This window comes from Myotis daubentonii, chromosome 7 (assembly GCF_963259705.1).
Source record: "Myotis daubentonii chromosome 7, mMyoDau2.1, whole genome shotgun sequence".
NCBI classification, from domain to species: Eukaryota; Metazoa; Chordata; class Mammalia; order Chiroptera; family Vespertilionidae; genus Myotis; species Myotis daubentonii.
In genome coordinates, this window is record NC_081846.1 from 79,089,000 (window position 1) to 79,112,168 (window position 23,169).

Sequence of the window (23,169 nt, forward strand, 5' to 3'; positions counted from 1 at the left end):
TTTGAAATAAGTAATTATTCAAAAAGTATTAAAAAAATTTTCATGGTAAACATGCTATGAACCTAAAGCATGTTCAGGTTCATTCTTTTTGCATGCAAAAAATTAATATTTAAAGCTATCTAGACGGCATTATAAAATTTCCAAGAAGTCTCCTAATTAAATAAAAAAAAGGGGATAGTGGAAAAATATAGTGGAAGAATACCATGTAAAGAAATAGATCCTGTAACTAAATTACATTTAGAGAAAAAATTTTTTCATTTATGATGCTAATACTGAGACACCCAGAAAAAACACACATTATGCCAGGGTAAGCCAGGGAAAGATCATTTTAAAGAAAAGACCCCAAGTAAGGTTTTTTTTTTCCTTTGACCTTTGCTCGAGAATATGTTTGTATACTTTCAGAGAACAGCTACAAGACCATGTGGATTCCTGTAACAACGGATCACAGAAAGCCAGCCACAAAGACAGAAGAGACAGTTCAGAGATGGAGATGGTGGAAGATGCCTTGCTATGCTAGCAGTCAGCAGCTGTGCGTCGCTGCAGGTTGCCCAGGAACAGAGCCAAAAGGCCGGACCTGCATTTTCCACCACCCAGAACCAACATTTCATTGCTGGCATGTACACATGAACTTTTGGACATTGAAACATGGACTCAGAACTTTTGGACATTGAAATTGGGACTTGATTATTTTTTAAAGAAAAAATAAGGGGGAGATGCGGGAAACTGTTTATTGCCTTCACTATCTGATAAGCATAGACAGAGAACTCCCCCAAACCCCCCGAAGCTGGATGCCTTTGAAGCCCTAGCAAAGCTCGGAGCTAGGTGCCACCTCTGTTTGTCCAGACAGTGGTAGCTGAAACTACTCCCCCATTTATTATTATGTAAATCCTTGCTGATGGGCTAGTCTGCCTGTTAATGGGGGGTCACCTGCCTAAGGGCTACTCCGGATCAATAAAAGATTGGAGAAGCCTGAGCATGGGTGGAAGTCCCTCTCCTTGAGTTGGACTTGCCCTCCTGGACCTCCAATATTGCAAAATTATCTCGTGTCTTTTTCTCTCATTTGTTGTGCGGCTCCTCTTTCAGGTACTGAACCCTACTCCACGCGGGACGTGGAAGGAAACATGAATGCAAAGGGCAGTTGGGAAATTGACCTTTCACTCACCAATTAGGTGTGAAAATTGCTGAGGAACTCTTGTTGTAATATACCCCGCGAGTCCAACACAGGATGCTTCAGTCACTGAATCAAATCAAGGAGTCTTCAATTCAAAAGCTGGCGGCTATAAGGGGGCATTAGCTCTTTCCAAATCTCAAAGTCCCGAGTGAGTACAGCAGCAAGCTTATAAGGCAAAAACCACATCCTGCTAGATGTTGGAATGTGGAACTACCTTGTGAAAGCAGTTTGTACAGAAGCCAAATTGAGCAAAGTTAGCTATCTCTAAAGGTTATCTATAGTTTCAGTTCCTGGAGCCACTGAGTCAAGGGAAAGCAGTTTTGGGGCTCTGGTTCTCAGGCACAGGAGAATAGCCATTGTAAAACCACAAGGGGGCTGGCAACAAAATGGGGTGGTTTATGTGAGTTTCCAGGTCTTATTCTGGAAAAAGAGGGCAAAATGGAGTCACTTAGGCTAACTACCCTATTATTTAAACAAGCAAATGTTTACAGAAGCCAGAATATCAGGCTTAAAATTTTAAACAGCTATTTGTACCAAGATGGAGGTTACTGTGCTTCACTCTGAAGTGAATTTTGATGATGTGGATGTGAAATTACTTATTTTATGGCTAACCTTTCTTTGAGGATGGCCTCAATTAAGGGTCTTACAAGTCTTTAAATTTTGCTACTAAGTTATGATTAATTCATCTGAATATAATCTTTTCATCTCCCCAAATAAATACATCACTCACTTGAAACATGGTTAGTAATCTTCCCATCCACACTATATGGAATTAATTTGTAAAGAATATTAAAGAATTAATTTGTAAACAATTTTAAAGAATATTCATTCGAACCTAAACTGTTCTATTGCAATAAATTGGAGTCCAGAAGAAGGATAAAGCCAAATGAGGATTAAACATCCAAGATAGGGGATGCCAATAAGACAGGGTTTAGTATTTGTTTTTCCTTCTAATGGATATTTAAAAGCTAATTCTACTGATAAGAGAGCTGGACACTAATTTACAAAAGGACAAGATACAATCATGCTGTCATATGTATATTTTTAGCTTCATCATCTGCCACTTAGGACTTTAATGATCTATAGGATTTAGCAGCTATGAGTCTGATCACTTAAGACATAGAGAAATGTAGGAAGGGACTGAACAGACAGCATGAGGACTGTGTAAGTGTAATTAGATTTTACTCTGGCTGCTGTCAACATTCTGTGTATCTGTGGTCCAGTCACACATCACTCAGTGCCTCAGCTTCTGGAACTGTAGAATGAGAGGGTGGCTTCAATGAACCTTCTAAAAGAAAAATCTAATTCTATGTGGCAAACCCATCATGACATTTTCTAACTAGGTTTCAATATTCTAATATCATAGCAGCGTGATGAAGCTGATGACTTGTACAGAAGTAAATCACTGATACAACTGGAGGACCATTTCCAATGCACTCAAACTCTTCAGTTGTGGATTGGATCCACTATTGGGTAGAGAACTACTTACATGCCATCGGGATTAATTCTACATGAAATTGGAAAACCTCAGGAAGAGGTTTCCATGCTGGTGATTTCCGATAATAGAAGGCGGTGCTATTCAAAGCATAGTCTATGGACCAGAATCACCTGCTAGAAATGTAGACTCTGGGCCAAGCCCAGACTAACTGAATAAGAACCTGCATTTTCCCAAGATTCCAGGCAATTCATATGCATATTAAGGTTTGTGAAGCACAGCTGCATAAAACACCATCTCATTTCTCCACCTCCTCCCTGGTGCTTGCTGCAGTTTTGACCTGAGAACTGCATCTTGGCACTACCAGCAGGGGGGGGGGGGGGGGGGGGCAAAAGAGCAGAGAACAGTGACACTCAGGGCCATCTGAAAGAACACATAAATGCAGTAATGGCGTGAGAGTGTGATTTAGTTTAACATATGACCAAATTGTGCTTCCCTCTTGCCCTGATCCTCATGGGTATATTGGCTACAGTTTATTGTTTGGCTTTTAGTTCTACATTTTCTTCCTTGTGCAGGTGGGAAGATGCTTCTTTGACTCTCTCTTTCTGTGTCTCTGTTTTTCTTTTCTTTTCAGGTGCTACTTGTTTAGGGAGCAGTCCTAAGAAGGGAGCTCTGCAGATGATGTAAAGATATAAGATATAAAGATATTAAGCCAACACAACATCTGGCATCTCAGTAAATGTCTTCACCCAATATCTCACTAAAACTTGTCTCTTTCCCTCTACCCCACGTGCTTTCCATGATTTCAGAAGTGACGATCCCAAGTTCTTCCAGGAAATTTCCTCTGGCTTCATCTCCAGCCCACCAACACTGATTCTTGGGGTGCTTCACACCATAAGCATTCTGAAAATACAGAAGCATTAAGAACCCCACTATATAGCGCATGGCTCTAGGAAGGGCAAATCAAGCTCTTACGGACATTGCATTATGAGAAATTAAGACAAACATCAAGTGCATTTTGAATGTATAGATCTTCCAATATTGTCCCAACACCAGCCTCCAATTCCCATCATGGCAGTAATTTATTTAGATGAGAGTCAAGAAAAGTAGTGGCCTTATAGTTATGACTAGTGTTAAAAAGCTTGTCTGGAGGTAGGGAAGTTCTGATTGACGTCACCTATAGTTTTCCTATCAGGCTATAAGGCGGGTGCCTGGTGTTCTGAGCCAGTATATGTTTGACCTCAGGATATGAAAGGTCAATTTAATTGATATAGGTAATATAAAACACAATTACTATATGGAATAGAGTGCAAAATTTACACAATATTAGATAAAATAAGGTACTTATTGAAATATTTTTTTTTGATGCTTTGGAGCAGGGACAGCATCCATGGGCTTACGACCAGTACCATTGTATGGGGACACATGCTTACAAGGGCTCCATGCTTGGTTTAATGCTGTACTCTTACTATCTTGAAATTTTAATGATTTGAACAAGGGTTCCATTATTTGGTTTTGTACCCAGTCTCCAAATTATGTAGTTGATCCTGCTTAGTACCTCACCACACAAAATCATGGTGTGTGAGGTTTTTTCATGTTTGTTTTCCTTAGCTGTTCAGGATACTTAGGTTGAAATGTTTGAGGATGGTGAAGATCCAGGTATTCAGTGCACTCTGTTGGCAAGAATATGGACAAGATTGATGAGAGTGCAACATGTCACAAATGATTGGAGGCACAATTTCACAATGGTATCAAAATTATAAATATCTGTAACCCTTGGTCTACTGATGCTAAGGCGCCATTCTGAAAATTAATCATATATGTGTATATATAATGGTGTCGGTACAATATTCTTCATTGCAGTATTGTGGATAATAGTAACAGTTTAGAACCAATCCAAGGGACCATCAATAGAGCAGTTTTTAGTAAAAGAAAGAAGAACAACCTCTTTGTTCACCAATATGGGAAGACACTAAGATATGTTGTTATGGGAAAATAGAGAGATGCATTATGGATATGTAGTAGGCTACCTTTGGTAGGAGGAGATGAAAGGGACAACTATGTTAACTTACTCATAATTGTATTTAAAAATTAGAAGAATGTACAGGAAACTAAGGAAAGTTTTTTTTTTCTGTAGTTTGAAGCAGTGGGTTAGATGGGAACAAGGAGAAAATAATACTCCTCATCATATACTTGTTAAGGTGTTTTGATTTTCTAGGCCAATTAATTTAATTATCAATTTACCCCCTCCACAAAAATCTATTTACAACCACTCTGGGAAAAGTTTAAACTTTAAAGCTAAAGGTACAACTACACTTTGACTCATAATTCCACTTTTATCCAAGAGAAATGAAAACATGTACCCACAAAAAGCCTCATAAAAAATATCTGCAACAGAGAAACCAAGATGGTGGCATAGGTAAACACTGGAAATTGCTGTCTCCCACAACAACTTTAAAAATACAACTAAAAGACAAAATAGACATCATCCATAACTACAGGAAGGCTGGCTGAGTGGAAATTCTACAACTAGAAGGAAAAAGAAAATCACACTGAGACTCAGAGGAGCTGTGGAGGTGGAGTGTAGAGGTACGGAGGCCCATGTGAAAAGAGCTGGCAGCTGAGAACGCAACTGTTTTTTTAAAATCGTAGGGAGTCACAAGGCCCCAACTGCTCAGAATTCCAGTTCTTGGAAGTCTTGGGGACCCAGACTTATACAGGAAGAAACTGGACTGTCTGGCAGCAGGCAGAACTCAGAACTTGAGGGCGTCTTTCTCTCAAAGGTGCTTGCAGTGATTACAGGGACACTGAGATGTGGGGCCCCTTAGGGCAGGGCTGAGGATCAGCCATAGCTGCTTGCTCCACCCTGTTGATTCCATGAGACCCCTCCCCACCCAAGCTGTGGCAGAGGCTTTTCCATATGTATGCCCTGGCCCTTGGCAATCTGAAAATTACCTAACAAACTGCAGCTGGGCAGACAGACCCAGAACTTCTAAGAAAAGGCCCAAGGCCCCATAGCAGCTTGCATTGCTTCACAGTTGGGCATCATCTGGGCACCTACAAACCCCAAACAAGGAAGAATAATCTGAAGATATCTTCATAGCTCCTGCTGGGTAGCCTCTGGCAGAGGCTAAATTAGCACCTCTTTAGATCCAAGAGCCAGTGTACCCAGTGGTCAGAGTGGGACCATCCAGATTACAACTCCTCAGATCCATAAGGGACACACTCAAGGGGCAAACTCAATGAGCACCAAAGCCCCATTGAAGCAAGTCTTGCGCCATAAGGGTGTCTTCCACACAGGAGTTCTCCCACCATTGGCACAGCTGATTCTCACAGCCAATTGACCTGGATGTCAATTCCTCCCAGTGATACCTACAACAATAAAGGCTTAACTACAACAAGACTGTGTACAAAGCCCACAAAGGGGTGCACCAAGAGTGTCCAACTCTGGTAATTGGGGAGGCTGAGCCACTGGGCCCTATAGGACACCTATCACACAAAGCCACTCTACCAACGCAGGGAAGCATAAAAAATGAAGAGACAAAGAGACAGATCACAAATTACAGAAATGGAGGAAGTCAAACTATTGGATATAGAGTTCAAATCCATGGTTATAAGGTTTTTCAAGAATTTTCCAGAAACCGCCCATAAATTTAGTGAGACCATGTAGGATATGAAAAAAGAAAAACTAGAAATTAAGCATACACTGACTGAAATAAAGAATAATATACGCTGATCCAAAAGCAGACAAGAGGATTCCAAGAATCAAGTGAAAATGTGAAATACAAAGAAGCAAAAAATACCCAACCAGAAAAGCAAAATGAAAAAAGAATCCAAAAATATGAAGATTAGTGTAAAGAGCCTCTTGGACAACTTCAAGCGTACCAACACCCTAATTATAGGTGTGCCAGAAGAAGAGAGTGAACAAGATATTGAAAACCTATTTGAAGAAATAATGACAGAAAACTTCCCCTACCTGGTGAAAGAAATAGACTTACAAGTCCAGGAACGTAGAGAACCCCATACAAAAGGAATCCAAAGAGGACCACACCAAGACACATCATAATTAAAATACCAGGGGCAAAAGACAAAGAGAGAATCTTAAAAGCAGTAAGAGAAAAACAGTCAGTTACCTACAAGGGAGTACCTATACCACTGTCAGCTGATTTCTCAACAGAAACTATGCAGGCCAGAAGACAATGGCAAGAAATATTCAAAGTGATGAACAGCAGAACCTACAACCAAGATTACTTTAACCAGAAAAGCTATCATTCAGAATTGAAGGTCAGATAAAGAGCTTCACAGATAAGAAAAAGCTAAAGGAGTTCATCACCACCAAACCAGTATTATATGAAATGCTGAAAGGTATCCTTTAAGAAGAGAAAGAAGAATAAGGTAAAGATAAAAATTATGAACAACAAATACATATCTATCAACAAGTGAATCTAAAAATCAAGTGAATAAAAAATCTGATGAACAGAATAAAATGGTGAATATAATAGAACCAGGGGCATAGAAAGGGGGTGGACTGACAACACTTGCGGGGAAAGAGGTGTGGAAGTGCAGGAAGAGACTGGACAAATTCGTACACCTATGGATGAGGACATTGGGTGGGGTAAGGGCAGAGGGTGGGGTAGGAACTGGGTGGACATGAGCTATGGGGAGAAAAAAGAGGAACAACTATAATAATCTGAACAATAAAGATTTAATTAAAAAAATATTTGCAACAGTTTTATATACAATAACTAAAATAGGAAACAACCAAACTATCCATCAACAAAAGAAAGAATAGACAAAATTGGTCCAAAGGGATACTACTAAGCAATAAGAATAAAAAGGAATCAATAACATACTGGCAGCAGCATGGATGAATTCCATAGTATTTTGCTGAGTAAAAGAAGCTGGACTCAGAAAGCTAGACACTTTCATGAACCAATCTGTAGATGTTAAAAAACAGGTAAAACTAAGGTTAACAAAACTCAGAGCTATGGTTGTGTCTTTCTCAGGAGACAGAAATATTCTATATTGTGAAAGGGGTGTGTGTTACCCAGGTATGTTTGATTGTCAAAATGCTGTAGCTAAGATTTGTCATTTAAATTTGCGTAAATTTTAACTAAAGAAAAAAGTAGTAAAATTAAAAGAGGGGTGTGGGTGAATGAATAAATAATATAAGCATGGAAGAATTATTGAAGTTGGCTGATGAATAGACAAGGTTTACTCTGAGATGCTGCTTATTTATATACTAGGGGCCCGGTGCACAAAATTCGTGCACTGGGTGTGTGTGTGTGTGAGAGGGGAGTGTCCCTCAGCCCAGCCTGCCCCCTCTCACATACTGGGAGCCCTCAGGCGTTGACCCCCATCACCCTCCAATCGCAGGATCGGCCCCTTGCCCAGGCCTGACGCCTCTGACAGAGGCGTCAGGCCTGGGCAGGGGATCCTCATTTCCCCCCATCACTGGTTCTGCCCCCAGCCCAGGCCTGATGCCTCGGCCAGAGGCGTAGACCCCCATCACCCTCCGATCGCCTGATCGGCCCCTTGCCCAGGCCTGAAGCCTCCGCCAGAGGTGTCAGGCTTGGACAGGGGACCCCCATCTCCCACTGATCGCTGGCTCCACCCCCCGCCCAAGCCTGATGCCTCTGACCCAGGCTTCAGGCCTGGGCAAGGGGACCATCATATCCCCCCAATCCCCGGCTCCGCCCCCCACCCAGTCCTGATGCCTCGGCCAGAGGAGTTGACCCTCATCACCCTCCGATCACCAATCACCGGATCGGCCCCTTGACCAGGCCTGAGGCCTCTGGCAGAGGTGTCAGGCCTGGGCAGGGGACCCCAGCTCCCCGCGTTGTAGGCTCCGCCCCTGCCCAGGCCTAACACCTCTGGCTGAGGCGTCCGGCCCGGGCAGTGGGGACCCGCAGCTGCAGCGGCCCCGCGATTGTGGGCTCCGCTTTAGGCCCAGGCAAGGGACCCCTAGCTCCCGGGACTGCCAGCTTCAACCATGTCCAGCTCCCATCGCTGGCTCCACCCCTACTTCCTGCTATCACTGGCCAGGGTGGAAAATGCGCCTGATTCTCCGATCATGGCTGGGGGGCAGGGCCAAGGCGGCCCCAGGGCCCTGCCCCCCAGCTCTTAGCTCCCCCCTGGATTTCCAATAACTGTCAGTGGCAGGGGGCTTCTTCCTGCTTTCCCTTTCGCCTCCCTGCATTGTGCCTACATATGAAAATTAACCGCCATCTTATTGGCAGTTAATTGCCAATCTTAGTTGGCAGTTAACTGCCAATCTTAGTTGGCAGTTAATTTGCATATAGCCCTGATTAGCCAATGAAAAGGGTATCGTCGTACGCCAATTACCATTTTTCTCTTTTATTAGATAGGATATGTTTGAAATTTTCCAAACTAAAAAATTTAATTGAAACTATAATTAAAAATTTTGGGAATGGGGCTTTAGCAACAATTAATCAGTTACCTTGGATCCTTCAGTTACTACTGACAAGTATGAACTAGGTAAAGCAAATTTAGCTTGAAGACAATTGGGAGTATCAAAGCTTGGAGGTAAAATGGTAGCAAAGGGCAGGGCCCAGGAATAGAAAAAAAATTGCAATAAAGGCAGGGCAAGGGAGTTACCATTCATTCAGAGATAATAGAATAATGATTCCAGTTTCACATTTTAATCTTCTTCCAGGCTTGTCCAGATGGTGTGTCTCCACTCTGTTACATGAGACCTAGTAATACCCAATGAAACTTTCCTTAGGACAGGGGTGGGCAACCCCTGCCATCCGTGCCAAACATGGCACGCCAGTAACTTTTGCTGGCATGTGAAACCCTCTCTTATAATCTTCCATTCACAATTTTTGTGAACATTTGAATGACTTAAATGTTAAATTACAAGGAACTGGCAAGACACTTGATGTTATGTTTGGTCACATATAGGCTTTTGAAAAGAAACTGGAAGTCTTTTAAAGGGATGTGGATGGTGAGAGATTTAGATATTTCCCAAACCTAAAGAGGCACATCAAAGACCTCCCAAAAGATGACAGAACAGACTGTTAAAGCCTTGAAAAGCTGTTTTTAAACATCATCAAGTCAACTATTGAGCAGTTTTTCTCATGATTTGCGAAATTCAGAGAACTGGCAGAGACAGCAAAATTCATGAGGTTTCCAGACAGCATGAAACTGGAGGAACTAAACTTACAAATGTTTTCATGGATACACATGACTGACTTTGAAATGCAGCGGATTGAATTTCAGAGTAGCTCAATTTGGAAGTTGAAATTTATTGACCTTACAATTGACTTGGAAAACATTGAACAAAGCGATTAGAGACAGGAGTACCAGAGACAAATGTCAAAAATGAACTATTGAGGATTTGGAATGCCATTCCAGAAAGCTTTTTCTGTTTAAAAAATTTTGCAGCAGTGGTATTCTCCATGTTTTCATCCACATACGCTTGTGAATCTTTGTTCTCAGTGATGAATTTTGTTAAGTCTCATCATAGGAGTAGCATGACAGATGAAAGTAGTAGCTTGTGCATATCTCTGAAGGTCATGATATATAAACGTGATATAAAATCTCTGTCATTAGTGATGCAGCAGCAAAAGTCCCACTGATAATATCAAACAGAGTCATAAATTTTTCTGTCAGACTATCAGTGTACATGTATACATTAAAAAGTAAATGTATTTTTTCATCATCATATACTGTGTTTGTGTCGCTCAAATGAATTTTATCATTTCTTCAAGGTTCTTCACATACATACACCTTAAGAGATATCAAGTAGGTGTAACACGTTCTCAAAAAGTTATGGTTGGAACACAGAAGAATTTTGAGTCAGAGATTTTGCTGGTTTTGGCACGCACTCACAAAAAGTTTGTCCACCCCTGGTATAGGAGAAAACACATTAAATTGCTATTATGCATAGGTAAACTCAATTTTTGCTTATAGTATATATATATATACTTATCAACTCACTAGAAAAGAAATCTGAGCACTGTTTAAGACATTTTTATTAAAATACCATTTCAAAGGTGGAAAGCATCTGAGATGAATATACCTTGAGGCAATCATTGCTGGAACTGGCACTTCTATCAGACCTACATGCTCAGGGTAAGTGGTATCGACAATAAATATCCAAACAACAGGATTCTTAGCTCTAGCTGACAAGAAAATGAAGATAGATCAGCTCATAAAATTCTAATTATCAACAACATTTGAAAGACATTTTTAGAATTTAGGCATGTTTTTATAAGGTAAAAATATTAAGTATATTTCTGTTGAAAAAAATATAATTAAAACATGACCAGAAATTTTATTTCGATTTTACTTGCAGGGCAATTACAAATACTGGGTCAATTATTGTGAAAACACATATTTTAAGTGATTAATTAAGAAGCTTTGATTTATAGAAAAATATTTTGGATACAGTTCTGTAATGGATATTCTCTTTTCAGATTTTTAAGGCAGATTATTTCCCATTTGTGATGATGATGATGATAATTATTATCATTTCTCCTTCTGCTAGGGAGATTATGGTTGGGAGGCAAGTGTGAAAATACATAGTGAAAGACACTTTTTGCTTTTACCCTATAATTTGGTCCAAACAATGACCAAACAGTCTCCTACCTGGTTACATTACTACTGCTACCATCCCTCCAAACTTAGGAAAATTTCATCTCCAAATATGTTTTGTTTTGTGTTTTCTATGCTGTTATACACTCTAAATATATATGACAGTATAGTTCATGCCCAAACAGCTGCTTATAGTTTCTCTGTTATTTTACCACAGAAAAAGAGAATCTTGTAATTCTTAAATAACTGAAATCAAGTGTTCAGGTCAGTAGTCTTAAATGACTGTGCTGTTTGGATTTACCTAAGGACTGTGCAGGTTTTCCTCTGACCCCCTGTTTTACTGAAGGTGCAGCTGGAACTTCTTGCTTCTTCCAACTAGTCTCACCTCTCAGTCCAAAGTCAGATGATTTAGCAACTTTAGTCTTCAAAGAAACATGGGGATTTGGGGCCTAATTTCTCTGTCAGTGCCAGTTACTCCTCAGTTCTTCACCACTTTCTGCTCCCTTTCACCCTCCTAAAGATCCAAGTCCTTTTACATCATGGGTACCAAGTATTACATATCTCGCTTCCAAACACCTCCAGCTTCCAGACTTTATAGTCATCCCTTTAGAGGTCTCCTACCTAAACACTCACCTCTATTCTTTAATGTTTCTCCGATGACATTAAAATGAATTTTAAGCTGTGAAACATTTATGTTTCTGTCGCTATGGCCACTTCAGAAACTGCTAGTGTGTAGGTATACCCATCTCATGTCTGTCACAAAGGGACCCACTGGGTCCATCCATGGCAGTGTCCCCTGGCCAATAAAAACAATGAGGAGGAAAGGACATTGTGCTACTTTCTAGAATCACTTTCACTCCTTGTGCAAGAGGAGAACTTGTGATTTGATCTCCTTTCAGATTTATTGTCTAAATTAAATTAGGACCTGATGTTCTCCACTGAGACCTGGCCATTCTCCAACTGCACATACAGGTCTCTCCAGACGTGGGAATGAATGAAAAGTACGTACACTAAGACTTCTAGAACACTTATGCAAAAGTCTTTGGGCTCACACCTAGTCTAATTCACTCAAGGCTCACAAATTTAAGCTACCTTTTATGTCCAGAAAAGAGCATAACACATGTTTGCTTCTACCTGACAGGAACATCAAGTTAAACTTTTGTGTTCCCCATTCAAGCCTGCATTTCCATGAGAATTCAAGAAGGAACCGCAAAACAGAACTTTACCCTGAATTCAGAGCATGAAATATGAAAAAATTAAAGTTAAGCTTGTTTTCCTCCATGATCTAGACCAGGGATGGAGAACCTTTTGAGCTAGGCATGTCAGCGTTTTGAAAAACCCTAACTTAAACTCTGGTGCCGTGTCACATATAGAAATTTTTTGATCTTTGCAACCATAATAAAACAAAGATTTATATTTTTGATGTTTATTTTATATATTTAAATGCCATTTAACAAAGAAAAATCAACCAAAAAAATGAGTTCGTGTGTCATCTCTGACACATGTGTCATAGGTTTGCCATCACTGGTCCAGATCATATGTTTTTCAAAGCTGCTGCAGTAGAATTTAGCAAAGATGACTTCATCCAGCAAAACCAGAAGTCCAAAGCAACAGATATCCACATAAATAATAGATCACAGTGCAATTTTGCTTCACAATGCACAAGGATAAGAAACTCTCCAAACTTGTTGATCCCACCTCTCTTCATTGTTTTGGTTGCTCATTTTGACACCAGGGAAATAGAAGCATCTGCTAAAAGTATTCAACATACCTTTGGGTATGGAATATTTATTGTCCTAGGATATTGCTCATCACCATACTAGGAATAGGCAATCACTGGGATTTCTGTATCATTAAACTCTGCATATGCCAAAAACTTTCCACTTGGAGACCACCAGAGAACATATTTTCTAGCAAGTCTTTCTTCTGAAAAATAAATACTAGTATATTAATTATAATTGGAGCTTACTCTTAAAATCATTATAAATATTTTAAATATATTGTATATATCCATTATTTCAGAAAATAATTTATTAAATGTAGATGTGATACATGTCCTACTTTGGTTTTGAAAAGATAAATAATCTGGGTTAAGAGGAATAGTTTAGCCTTACACCCTTTATCAAACAGTCTTCTTAGGATTTGACATTAATCAGAAATGTAATTTTAAAATAAATAATAAACATATTAATAAGAATTAATTTTCCACTTTGGGGCTACTTCTGGTTCTTACAGTCACCTAAAATAGCCAAAACAAGGAAACTGTAATTATGCTACAGAGTAACATAAACATTGAATGTTGACTTTCTCTCCTGGGAATATTATTTTTAAAAAAAACAGTTATGTTCTGTATTTTTTAATAAAAAGTAAGGCCCAGAAAACCTTTTAAAGTCCAGTTATTTCCTGGATCTTACAGAACCTAGGATGAGGACAAAATTCACAGAAGTATAAGAAATTAAGGATATTTTCCCGCAAAATACTATAAACGGTTGTTTAGTTTTGGAAAAAAATTTTTCTTCCTTAAGAAAAATCAAACCTGAGAAAATGAACTGACACAGATTTAAGGACCATAAACTTCTTGGAATATAAATTGTTACTACCACTTTATGATGCTCATTAAAAAATAAACTCTACCACTCTGATAAGATTTTGTTCTTTCAGAACATGCACGTCCTGTTCATAGCACAGATAACAGCTTTCAGAAATGCCACTATTCATTTCAGCAGCATAGCACTCCTGTCAGATTATTTAGTAGCATATCCATCTCTGTCACATAGGGACCCACTGGGTCCATCCATGGCAGTGTCCCCTGGCCAATAAAAACAATGGTGAGGAAAGGACATTGTGCTACTTTCTAAAATCACTTTCACTCCTTGTGAAAGAGGAGAGTTTGTGATTTGATCTCCTTTCAGATTTTCAGTTAAAAGCCTAACACAGCAGCAGTAGAAATGAGAATACAGCTTACCTTCATAAACCCAGTCTGGGATTCCATTAAATATTTTATTTTATTTTCCATTATATGTTATTTGGAAAGGATTTATCCAGTGATGTCAGTGGTGTATTAAAGTCCCCTACTATGATTGTATTGTTGTCGATCTATCCTTTGATATCTTCCAGGAGTTTTTTTATGTATTTGGGTGCTCCTGCATTGGGTGCATATATGTTTACCAAGGTTATATCTTCTTGTTGTATTGATCCCTTTAGTGTTATGAAGTGGCCTTCCTTATCTCTTGTTATGGCCTTCACTTTGAGGTCTATTTTGTCTGATATAAGTATTGCTACCCCAGCTTTCTTTTCCTTTCCATTTGCCTGAAAAATATTTTTCCATCCCTTCACTTTCAGTCTGTGTGAGTCCCTTCTAATGAGGTGGGTCTCTTGTAGACAACAAATGTATGGGTCATGTTTTTTTATCCATTCAGCCACTTGATGTCTTTTGGTTGGAGCATTTAGTCCGTTTACGTTTAAAGTTATTATTGAAAGGTACTTGTTTGTGGCCATTTCTTTTTTGTCTGTGGCTGTTTTCATTCTGAGCTTTTTATTTCTTCTTTTTACACCAGTCCGTTTAGCATTTCTTGCATGGCTGGCTTGGTGGTGATAAACTCTCTTAGCCTTTCTTTGTCTGTGAAGCTTCTTATTTCCCCTTCAATTTTGAATGATAGCCTTGCTGGGTAGAGTATGCTTGGATTCGGTCCTTTGCTTTGCATCACTTTGTAAATTTCCATCCATTCTTTCCTGGCCTGATGTGTTTCTGTTGAGAAATCATTTGATAATGTAGTGGGAGATCCCTTTTATGTAACTTTCCATCTCTCTCTTGCAGCCTGTAAGATTCTCTCTTTGTCCTGAACATTTGCCATGGTAATTATGATGTGTCTTGGTGTGGGTCTTTTTAGGTTCACCTTGTTTGGGACTCTCTGGGCTTGTGTGACTTTTTTCTTCCCCACCTCAGGGAAGTTTTCTCATATTATTTCTTCGAATAGGTTTTCTAATCATTGTTCAGCTTTCTGTTGTTCTGGCACCCCTATTATTCATATTTTGTTTCGTTTCATGTTGTCCCAAAGCTCCCTTAGGCTCTCCTCCTGTATTTTAATTTTTTCTCCAATTGCAGTACATTTTGGGTGTGTTTTGCTTCCTTGTCTTCTAATTCACTAATTCGGTCCTCCGCTTCTCCTAGTCTACTGTTGATACTTTCAATGGTGTTTTTTATTGCAGCTATATTGCTCTTCATTTCTTCTTGGTTCTTACATAATTTATTGATTTTTTCTTCTGTTTCTTCTTGCTTCTTGCATAGGTAGTTGATTTTTTCATCTGTTTCTTCTTGCTTCCTGAATAATTTATTGATTTTTTCATCTGTTTCTTCTTGCTTCATGTATATGTTGTTGATTTTTTCCTCCATCCGGTTTATGCACTCTAGGACCCTGATTCTGAATTCTTTTTCTCTCATGTTGCATGCCTCTGTATCACTTAGGTGCTTTTCTGGCGAGTCCTCCCTTTCTTTCCTTTGTGGTTTTCTTTGTCTACCCATGTTTGATCTCACTGACATATCTAGACGTTGAGTTGTTCAGTGGCTGTTCCCTGGGTGGCAGTGGCTCCTTGGGCTGTGGTTGCTCCTTGGGCAGTTGCGGTAGTGGCTGCTCCTCAGTTGGCAGCAGCTTCTCTGGTGGGTGCTGTTCACAGCTGTGGTGGCTCTTCTGGCTGGTGGGGGCAGGCTTCACGTACAGATGCTGTTCCTCAGACAGAGGGTGTGGTGCTCAGGATCTGCTTTCCTGTGTTGCTTGGATCTGCTTTCCAGGGGAGTTCTGCCCTTTCCAGCTGCAAACTGTCTCACCAGCTGAGTAATTTTGCCAATTCGGGGTGGGTGTTATTAGTTTCAGCTGCTTACTCCATCTGCTCCGGGACACGACCTGGGACGCATCTGCCTATATCGCCACCATCTTCCCAAAAAATCCTCCTTTCATGCAGTCCCCTTCACCCACCTTCCCTCTGACAGCTGTTAGTCTGTTCCATGTATCCGCAGCTCTCCCTTTATCTTTTCTCTTCTTCTTTTGCCTCAGAACTTGTGATGTCTCCTATGAGTCCCTTGTATACAAAGGTTTCTAAAAAATATTTGTTGTTTTTGATCCTAGGAGATGGGGAATAGGAACAGGAATGATACCCAAGGACAAAGACAGCTCCTCACACACCCTCTCAGAATTAAGAACATTGTTGAAATTGAAATATATTGCACAGAGGGGCCTAGTCATCATCTTTGTGTGCATATGTATAGGAGGATGAAGAATATAGTGAAATTCTAGCTGCCACTTGTTAAGTAGCTACTGCATGTTAGAAATTATAGAAAATAATAGCTGGCATTTATTGAGTGTTTGCTCATCACCATATGAGAAACTCAACACTCAATAGAATTCAAGGAGAGAGTAGATGACTCCTACATTTAGTTTCACAAAGTCAGGTCCAGGGATTCAGAAACTGTAAATCATGAAGCAAGATCATATTAAATTTACTCTGGAAATTCTGGAGCCTCTGCCATGTTCCAATTTTTGTTTTCTCTTTCTCTGGTTTTTGTTATTGTCACCTCTGTAAATCTCTTGAAACAAGGCCTGTGTGTTTATTTTGGGGGAAGGTGTGGAGCTCAGTTTCCATTCTCAGCCTGGTTATATCTTCACACCAGAAGAGTGGTGGTGGGAAGACGATAGAAAGAAAATAGAGGCGGGAGACTAGAACAGGAATCAGTTTAATGGGAATAGGCTGAGGCCAAGGAGGACTAAGAGCCTGGGACTAGGAGGTAGAAACCCATATGTGATTTCCATTTGGTGAAAATAAAAATGGAAAATTTGAAAGTTTCAAAAAAAAAAGTTGTCTCTTCTTCTTTTACTATGTGAATGATCTAAATGGATTTTTCTTATTTCACCACCACATTTTCCTATTTGTTTGTAAAATTCTGCCTAAATTCTCCACAGCTCTTTGCATCCTAAGGCTGGTGTTGCCTGGGCCTCTCTCTCCACAGGAAAGCCCCTGTCATTTCTTCTTAGATATAGACCTGGTGGGGAACAACAGAAACCCGATCACCTGTTGGTGGTGGAGGCCATGCACCCACTCTGGATTCTTACCCTGACTTTCAGAGGGAAATCTACACTGCTGTATCTTTGTTTCCTGACACTTGGCACAATGATTGGAGGTGGTCAGTGGAACTTAATTCCTCAATATATAAATAAACAAATGAGTGTTTCTGAAGTGGGTTTTTAAACTTTCTCCAAAGAAGACTGTTCTTATGTTGTTAGCACATCATACTGGGCTAAGAATACAAGGGCATCTGAGGTAAATGTGAGGTAATGGAATTTCTGAGAAAGCTTGAAAAGGTCAACTAGAAGTTTCCTTCACTTCAAATTCTCTGTTCCTTCTCCTCTCTCCTCTTTTCCTTCTCCTACTTTGCCACCTTAGATCATATCTCACCAGGCACTGGGCGGTTGTGAGAGTGAGAAATGAACCAGACTCTAATCCAAGGGTGGGCAACCTTTTTGTGAGTGCGTGCCAAAACCCGCAAAATCTCTGACTCAAAATTCTTCTGCGTGCCAACCCTAACTTTTGAGAACATGTTATGCCTACTTGATATCTCTTAAGGTGTACGGATGTGAAGAACCTTGAAAAAATAATAAAATTCATTCGAGCAACAAAAACACAGTATATGATAATGAAAACTACATTTATTTTTTTAATATATACATGTACACTGATAGTCTGACAGAAAACTTTATGACTCCTTTTGATATTATCAGTGGGCCTTTTGCTGCTGCATCACTGATGACAGAGATTTTACAGCAGGTTTATATTTCGTGACCTTCAGAGATATGCACGAGCTACTACTTTCATATGTAAGGCTACTCCTATGACGAGACTTAACAAAACTCATCAGTGAGAACAAAGATTCACAAGCGTATGTGGATGAAAACATGGAGAGTAACGCTGTTGCAACGTTTTTTAAACAGAAAAAAATTTCTGGAATGGCATTCCAAGTCCTCAATAGTTCGTTTTCGACACTATTGAAATAGCTCTTCCCCTCTCTCATCAATCCATGTCTATGGTCTTTAAGATAACTAGTTATGTAAAATTATTTATATATCTAAGATGCACCTACACTGAATTTATCTGAAGAATAAAAAAGTTGATATTAAGAAAAAAATTGTAAATGGAAGATTATAAGAGGGGGTTTCTCATGCCAGCAAAAGTTACTGGTGTGCCATGTTTGGAACACATGCCAGGGGTTGCCACCCCTGCTCTAGACTAAGGATGACTGAGGAGTGGGGTGTGGGAAGAAGTAGGGAGGTCAGTGTATCCACTTCACACCAGGCTGTCTGCAACACTGCCTGGAGGGAGGAGGGCTTCCCCTGGTCAACTCTTCAAAGTAGGGGCGTGAATGGTTCCAGTACCAGTCATTTAAGTGACATTCTGAGCAGTTTTCCAGCCAATTTAGAATAGAAAGAGAATGGTATTATGGACCAAAATATAATTCTCAACTTTTTAATAATTTTTGTGTTTTTGAATGAGTAATAAAATTCCTCCTAAAGTTTAATTTTATTACTTCACTCTACAAGGAAATTAATATGCTCTGAGAATTATTCCATTGGTTGAAACAGAAAACTAGGTTTTAAATGACATAGATTTTTATAATATATGTACTTTATAACATACATTTATGTACATGTTATACATGTCTAAACTTGGAGATAAGGTAAGTATTGGGGTGATAAATAACTAGAGGCCAGGTGTATGAAAATTATGAATGGGGGGTGAGGTAGGGGGTGGGGTTGGGTTCCTCAACCGGCCTGAATCCTCTTGCAATTTGGGACCCCTTTGTGGATGCCAGGCCTAAACTGGCAGTAGGACATCCCTCTCACAATCTGGGACTCTGCATGCACCAGTGACCATACTTTCCATACAGGTGAAAGGTATCTTGATGTTTTATGGGCAGTTAAAATTTTTTGCCCTGATTATAAAAAGTAGTACATAACATGATCCTTCTGAGGCAGTAGTACCATTCTCCCCATCTTATGGATTGAAAAACTGCAGCAGAGAGAAGTTAAGTAATTGGCTTTGTCACAGAGTTATAAGTGTCAGAATCAGGGCTGACCACAAAATGTGCAAGCCAAAGCCCATGCCTGTCATTGCTGCATCATCCTGTTTTTACAGTGTTAGTGTAGCTTTGCCAGGTTTTAAATTTTAAAATCTAAGAGACTGTTCCCAATATATAGGGTAGGGTCCCTAGGCCTGGCCGGCCTTCAGGACCATCTGGGGGGTGACCGGTGGGCAGGGCAACCAGGGGCCCCCTGCTGGCACCCACCTTGGCTGGCAGCCTGCCACCACCCCCATCCCCATCCCTGCTGCAGGTCACCTCCCTCCAGGTCAGGGGCAGCTTCTGTGTTGAGCGTCTGCCCCAAGGTGGTCAGCGCACATCATAGCAACTGGTAATTCCACCATTCAGTAGATTTGCATATTAGGGTTTTATTATGTAGGATTACACAAATATCTATGTGAGTGAATACTTATATTTTATTTGTAAATATGTAACTATAGTATATTTCCAATTAGAAATTATGGCTCAAATTCCAAAGTGCAAAGGCAAGCCATCCTTGCCTGTGGACATGGAAGCAGGCTCCCAATTTAGTCCATACACTTTCGTCCTCAGAATATTCATTTCTGAGGGAGCAACATGTTGATTTCAAGTAGTGGGGGTTTCTTTTAAAATCAGGAGGTAATTCTGAACAGATTGACATTCAGCGGGTCAGTGGGACCTAATATGTCTCCTGACAATTGCTGGCATAAGGGAAATATGGCTCCCAAGGCACTGAGGTAAAACACTGATCTGGAAACAATTTTAACTTGAAAAAATATAAAAAATATGGATGCACACAATACCTCTCAACAGCCTAAGAATAACTGTGTGCTGGCAGAGAGCAGGAAATGGATTAAAGATTAACACTGAAGATACAAGCACAACGCCTTCATCATATTGGCTAACCTCTTCATTTTGTAATTCTGTGAAAATCCCATGAACATTTTGAATTTTTCAAAATATTTTCTGTATTCTAAGTTTTTTTTATTCTAATTTTTTAAAGCAATGGATCATTTAGTACTCCTACATTCTTTAGCTAAAGATTTGTCATTGATTTTCCTTTACTGATAATTAACTTTTAACCAAAGGTATTCCCCACCTTAGCTATTATAAGCTTTTACACACTTTTCTCTCAAAGCACACAACCTGTTATTGTTGTGTTTTTCACCTGGTTCAGAATTTGAGCTTTTCTTCATAACTTTTACAGAAACATACCTTTAATATTGCTGGGTAATGTATAGACAGAGTCTGAATTTAAATTTAAACTATCCTCTATCAGTCCCAGCCCTCCAAGCTGGGACTTGCACATGGCAATGAGAGGACTGTGCCCTCTCATCAGTTCAAGGGTCGAACCTGTCCAAAACATTGTAGTGGCTCCCCACAATAAAGTTTTAATTCTGTTTCTTTGTTACTGATGGTGTGGCCCCACCCCATAACAAAGAAACAATTTCTGGAGAATGAGGCCCAGGAATCAGGATTTTAAAAAGATTCCCAGGTGATTCTGATATGTAGCCAAGGTTGAGAACCACTGTATAGATAATATTAAAAATATATCTAAACGTGCAATTCTTTGTCCAAAAAATGAGCATGTTCATATATTAAGTAAAGAAAATTTGGATATACTTGATGGAGATTTTCACACATATTTGAGTGATGGTTCCATTGATTCCACAGATGATGCTGAAAAGGAAAATTTTCCCATTGAATTTCTTAATAGTATTACTCCTTCAGCAATGCCATGTCATAAATTAAAATTGAAAGTGGGTGAAATCATCATGCTATTGAGAAATCTCTATAGCAAATGGGGTCTTTGTAATGGTACCAGATTTATTATCAAACGATTATGACCTAACATTATCGAAGCTGAAGTATTAACAGGATCTGCAGAGAGAGAGGCTGTTCTGATTCCAAGAATTAATTTGTCCCCAGCTGACATTGGCCACCCATTTAAATTGATTCGACAATGGTTTCCTATGATGCCAGCATTTGTGATGACTATTGGTAAATCACAAGGACAAACTCTAGACAAAGTAGGCATCTTCCTATCTGAACCCATTTTCACACATGGTCAGTTACATGTTGCTTTCTCTTGAGTTTGAAGAGCATGTGATGTTACAGTTAAAGCTCTAAGTTCTTCATCACAAGGGAAATTAGTCAAGCACTCTGAAAGTGTTGTTACTCTTAATGTGGTGTACAGGGAGATATTAGAATAAGTTTAATCACTTTATCAGTCATTGTTTGCATCACTGTGGTTTTTATATCATGTTTTTGTTGTTTTCATATCATGTTTTTATTGTTTTCATATGATGTTTTTGTCATTTTTATACCATGCCTCTGTTGTTGCTATATCCTATTCTTACTGTTTATTGATTAATAAACGTATATATTATTTTCATATATATTTTAGTAATTTCCTTTCATCTCTCACACTTCTATTATAGAGAAAGGGCAAATAGCAATATTAAAATATCTCTGCTAATTAATTCCCTTTTGTAAAAAATATATATTTTATTAATTTTTCCAGAGAGGAAGGGAGAGGGATAGATAGTTAGAAACATCAATGAGAGAGAAACATCAATCAGCTGCCTCCTGTACACTCCCCACTAGCGATGTGCCAGCAACCAAGGTACATGCCCTTGACCAGAATTGAACCTGGGACCCTTGACTCTGCAGGCTGATACTCTATCCACTGAGCCAAACCGGTTAGGGCAATTAATTCCTTTTTAATGTGCACTGGGCTACACTAATAAAAGACAAAAATGCTAATTGACCATACCTTTGCTACGCCCACCAGCCAATCCGAAGAGTATGCAAATTATCCCAACAAAGATGGCCGTTAAATTTGTATACTGCAAGTGGGGCGGGCAGTGCCAAACGCTGCCCTTGGGATCCGGGCCACAGATCGGGGATCAAGGATGTGGGGAGGGCAGCGCCAGACTCCACCCTGGGAGGCGGAGCTGGAAATCATCCCAGCCAGAAGCCTGCGGCCTGGGCAGGGGTGGAATCTACGATCAGAGTGGTCTGGGGGTCCCCTGCCCAGTCCTAACACCCCAGCCAGAGGCCTGAGGCTTGAGAAGGGGCAGAGCCTGCAATTGCATGGGGCTGGGGGTCCCCTGCCCTGGCCTATCACAACAGCCAGAGGCCTGAGGCCTGGGTAGGCGATCGGAGTGGGCTGGGGGTCCCCTGCCTAGGCCTAATGCCCAGGCTAAGGCCTTAGGCCTGGGTAGGGGCTGAACTACAGAGGAAACACCTTTTCTGACCATTCGTTGGCTAAGTTCCCTGTGTGCCACTGGTAATATTCTTAGTAAATTGGGTAATAAGAATTCAAGAAGGTAATGCAGGGTTTTCCACCTCACTCCTGGAGAAAAAAACAAAGGTCTGCTGCAGAGGGGCTAAGAAATATCATATCCTGCCCTACCTGGTGTGGCTCAGTAGATAATGCCTCGGCCTGCCTACCACAGGGTCTGGGTTCAATTCTGACCAAGGGCATGTACCTAGGTTGCAGGCTCTTCCCTGGCTGTGGCCCAGGTCAGTGCTCATGCAGGAGGCAACCAATCAAAGTGTTCCTCTCACTTTGATGTTTCTCTCTGTCTTTCCCTTTCTCTTCCACATTCTCTAAAAATCAATGGAAACATATCCTCAGGTGAGGATAAAAAAAAATAAAGAAATGTCATATCCTATTAAAGACACATCTTGAAAATGCCTAAAGAAAGTTGTCATTTTTTTCATGGTGAAGGGACTGGAGTCCATGTTAATGAAAACACCTTGGTGGCTGCAGTGACTGGCAGCAGCGGGGTGATAGGGCTGGTGCCTTCCCCTGATCATCCCGGGCACCTCCCACAAAGGGAGGCCAGACTGCAGCTTAGGCCCTATCCCCAAGGGGAGCAGGGAGCAGGCCAA

At 40.2% G+C, this 23,169-nt stretch overlaps 1 protein-coding gene and 1 long non-coding RNA gene across 2 annotated transcripts in view; both read right to left on the reverse strand.

The window, feature by feature from the left end:
* The window catches only part of LOC132238008 (uncharacterized), a 200,359-nt gene extending 186,159 nt beyond the window's left edge, over positions 1-14,200 (reverse strand). Inside the window, exons 1-2 of the long non-coding RNA XR_009453713.1 lie at positions 14,131-14,200; positions 12,937-13,091 (exon numbers count right to left, since the gene is read on the reverse strand). This is a non-coding gene — a long non-coding RNA (uncharacterized LOC132238008). The remainder of the gene's footprint in view (positions 1-12,936; positions 13,092-14,130) is intronic.
* The window catches only part of LOC132238007 (pro-glucagon-like), an 87,630-nt gene that overhangs the window by 15,024 nt on the left and 49,437 nt on the right, over positions 1-23,169 (reverse strand). The gene's annotated exons all lie outside the window — the stretch shown is intronic.